Consider the following 4,023-nt stretch of genomic DNA (forward strand, 5'->3'; position numbering starts at 1 on the left):
CTCTGGCTACACCATTGTGCTAATCTAGAGTGTGTTATTGAGACTACTGTAGACCTTCACTGCAAAACAACGTGTTATAATCTGGTACTTGATGACATGTGAATATATGTAGTATAGTTCTATCTAAAAAGGATAACTTTTGTAATGTTAAATGTTTTCTGAAATTCACTGAGTATGATGGTCCTCCTCTAAGGACCCTCCACTGAAATCAGATAATGACTGATTCCTGTGATAATAAATTCTAATCCAACAGAAAACGTATTATCTCTGTTTTCATCACCATAATCAGTGAATTTATTTTTTCTTTTTCAGTCTAAGCCCCGGACGGTGTCAAATCATGCCTACCCAAGGTACATGAAATTCTAAGACGCAGATTATTTCAGTTGAGGATTAATATGTCTATAATAACTTCTTGATGTCCAATGTATATTATATAGAGATAAATGGTGTACAGGCAGCCTACCATGAAATAAATACTGACTTTCTTAGACAGATGATGGATCTTCTTGAACATTGAGTGATTGTGATTCTCTCTCAGGCCACAAAAGAGGGTCTGATGACCCCTCTACTTCAAATGATCAGGGCAGGGAAGGTAATAAACGCCTTTGTGCCATAGCAAAGGGAACTGCAGCAACACCTACCCTCGGTAAGATATAATCGTTGTAATAGCTACTTTAAGAAACAAGTAGTAAACCCGATGTTAAAAATTATACCACAGCGTAATACAATTATTACATTGTAAACTCATTGTTTGTCCACCTCATCTGTGTGTGTGTGTGTGTGTGTGGTGTGTGTGTGTGTGTGTGTGGAGATGGATGTCATAAAGGTGGCCAAAGAGGGAATTGGAAAAGTCCTTAGCGGGCTAGACAAGGTGTCACTTCCATTTGCAAACATGGATTTCATTGGTTATTTAAGGTAAGTGTACTTGTATTCATCAAATAGTTGGTACATCAAGTCAGGACTGACACTGGACTACTGAGGAACACTGAACACCTCTTGGAAAGCCATTCAGCATTGTTCACATTCTCTTAAGTCTTAGCCCCACCCATCTATTTAAGAATTCACATGTGAACAGGTCTCTTTGTGTATGGCTCTCTTTTGTCTCCTTTGCTTAGTTAGCTAAATTAACAAATTCCCTAACCATAATGCCAACCTATGGTTTACAGCAGTGGTCACCACCCGGTCGATTGCGATCTTCAAGGCATTCCTAGTCTGTAGAAAAGCCAACGTTAAAGCCTTGCTTTCCTTTTTCTTTAAATTCGTCTTGCGCTGTTGGCGGTACCTGCACCTGATTCAGCTGCCCTCCGTACCGGGTAGGCAAAGTGTTCCCATTGAGATCACAGCGGTGAATATTTCCCAAAAGTGATCAGTTTGAAGCCCTGCGTATAGCAATGCAAACTGATTGTCATACACTTAGCAAGCCACCATGCATGAAATGATGCAGTGGGAATCTGCAGGTAAAGCTAACCAACTAGGTCTAATGTTAGCCCAAGTCAGGGATTTCCTCATCTGATTTACAGTATTTTCAGAGTCAAAGAGAGTCAGTCTGGCATTGTTCTCCAGAAAGTAGTGGCTCACAACTTTCTCCAACTGAATTTTGTCGATAGCACCAGTTAAATTCAGGACAGCAATGTTGTTGAGAGCTATAGCAACACTTTTGCCGTTGTCAATAGCTATAGCATTTTTTTTATTCTGGTAGCAAATATGATCTATGTACTGACCTGGGAAGCTCCCATTCTGTTATAGACAGAAGCCTGTGACATGGCAGACCAATTAGAACTAATTTCTCTGCATGTCAGACCAATTAGAACTCATCTCTCGGCATGTCCAGCCGCTCCATTATCTCAGCCAATCATGGCAACCCAGGAAGAATCCTGTCTTGCTCCCTATATAGCTTAGTTTTTTCTTTTGGTAATCTAGGCTCGTAATTTAACCCTTTTACTCTTATTTACAGATCACTTGCATGTAGTTTTAAAATGTATTTTTTAAACGTCCCTCCTGTGAAGTGGGAACTAGCATCAAACGCCCACCTTCCTGAATCCCGTCACATTTTGTGCAATTGTTCTGCTGAAATATTTAACTCTATCCTCAAACTTTATTTAGCGTTAGCATTACATTGGCGTTAGCCTGCCCCGAAGCAGGTACTGTAAGAGCTGAAGGATTCATTGTCATAGAAACGTACCTGGCTAAAAGGTGAGCCACAGTATACACGGTGTTACGTTCCCCAGTTTCTGTGTTGTGGTTTTGTATGTGTGTGTTTCAAGCAGCTGATTGGTCAGCCCCATTGATGATTGGAGCTGACCCCGCCCTCTCGTCAGAAACAGCTGTATCCAATTACAGACTCCTTCTCAAGCTATAAAAGCCATTGTTCCTTTGTAAGAGAGAGAGCTGAGGGTTATATCATATGTTGGTTGTTAATGAGAGCTGATTGGCATGTGTTGGTTGTTGCTAAGAGAGAGATGATTAGTGTGTCCTGTTGTTGGTTGTTGTTAAGAGCTGATTGTTATGTTCTGTGTTAGTTTTTGTTCAGAGAGTTTCTTTACATGTCCTGTTTGTATTATTCTGTTTCATTTGTTTCCAGGGGGGAAGGCACCTAGGGAGTGCTTAGGCAAGAGGCCTGGGGCATACATAACCTGTAGTATTTACTGTCTATACACACTAGGTAAGACCTGTATTTTGGTTAGCGCACTAGGTGGTGCTAAGATAGGTAAGTAGAGGGTAGGCAGGTAAGGTAGGAGACGGGGCTTTGATATTTACTTGCTTTGGTTCCGTTCAGACCCTTTTCCCCAAATTTACAGTGTGAAGGAAGCAATAAATTCCTAGTAAATGGTAAATTCTCTGCCTTTGTCATCCTTGCTCGCACCTACAGTCCCATACATGGTGTCTTCAAGCTCAACCATTATGCAGCTGGACCTCACTTCACTTGAGAACTATGAACCCACTGAAGAGAGACATGACGATCTTTCCCGCTGCAGGTGCTGTAAGGAGTACTGTGTGTGGACCAGACCAACGCTGTCCCACCACCCCCGCCTGGTGTATCTTGATGTACACTCAATCTCCAGAATTCAGCCTGTGTCCTCGGTTATCTCCTGCTCCTCGTGCCGCTTCCACCTGGGAATATACACACTGCAACGCATGGTTAATTTCCTGACAACAGGACAACAATTCCTAGGCCGTCATTGTAAATAAGAATTTGTTCTTAAACTGACTTGCCTAGTTAAATAAAGGATAAGTATATATTTTTAAATAGACTCTCCCCTTATGGCAAGATCACTAATTTGTGACATGTGAATAACAGCCCCCGGTACTCCCATCGGTCTCCCAGTTACCAGCTACCAAGCCATGTGGCATGAATCCTCATAAAATGATATTCCAACAACGCTACTAAAGTAGCCCCTGCTACTACTGCGGCATAGTCCCGTTCCATGCTGTTACTATAGCCTCCTTCAATTACTGTCCCTACAGCGACTGCCGTGAGAACAACTACTGCATGGAATCTGTCAAGTGTTCGCTGGCTGTTAAAATGGGAAAGAGATTAATGACGTTGGAAGAATATCCAACCTAACAAAACTCTGAGTCACAGGTTTCTTGAAAGTTGACAATAGTGTCTGAAATGCCAACACTATCTCTGCTACTCTCACCATGATCTGGATATGTATAACGTTTCAATTTAACTTCATAATAGTGACTATATTGTGCACAGTTAGCTGTCCTCCCTCTCCTATGAGCTATCTCCTGTAGCAATATACATAGTCTCTGGGGATGATGCCACTCTATCACCCCAACCTTAATTTATGAGCCCACACAGATCTCTACCTCAGTCACATTCCATCCCACTTAACAGCATGATGTAAACATTCTGTCTCAAACACAGCTTCACGTTCGTTTTGTTACTTTGTTCAGTGTTCGTTCTTCATTAAAAGAAGAATGTATGCATATCACGCTGCACCTTGGTCTCCTCATTACAACGGACGTGACAGAAGAACCCACCATAAAAGGACCAAGAGGCGTGTGAATGAGGAG

At 41.8% G+C, this 4,023-nt stretch overlaps 1 long non-coding RNA gene across 1 annotated transcript; it reads left to right on the top strand.

Moving 5' to 3' along the window:
• Positions 1-266: 266 nt before the first annotated feature.
• Positions 267-3,247, top strand: LOC139567789 (uncharacterized). The gene is made up of 4 exons (XR_011673464.1): positions 267-350; positions 539-646; positions 827-915; positions 2,976-3,247. It is a non-coding gene; the product is annotated as an uncharacterized lncRNA (long non-coding RNA).
• The last annotated feature ends 776 nt before the right edge of the window (positions 3,248-4,023 follow it).

This window comes from Salvelinus alpinus, chromosome 1, assembly GCF_045679555.1.
Source record: "Salvelinus alpinus chromosome 1, SLU_Salpinus.1, whole genome shotgun sequence".
NCBI classification, from domain to species: domain Eukaryota; kingdom Metazoa; phylum Chordata; class Actinopteri; order Salmoniformes; family Salmonidae; genus Salvelinus; species Salvelinus alpinus.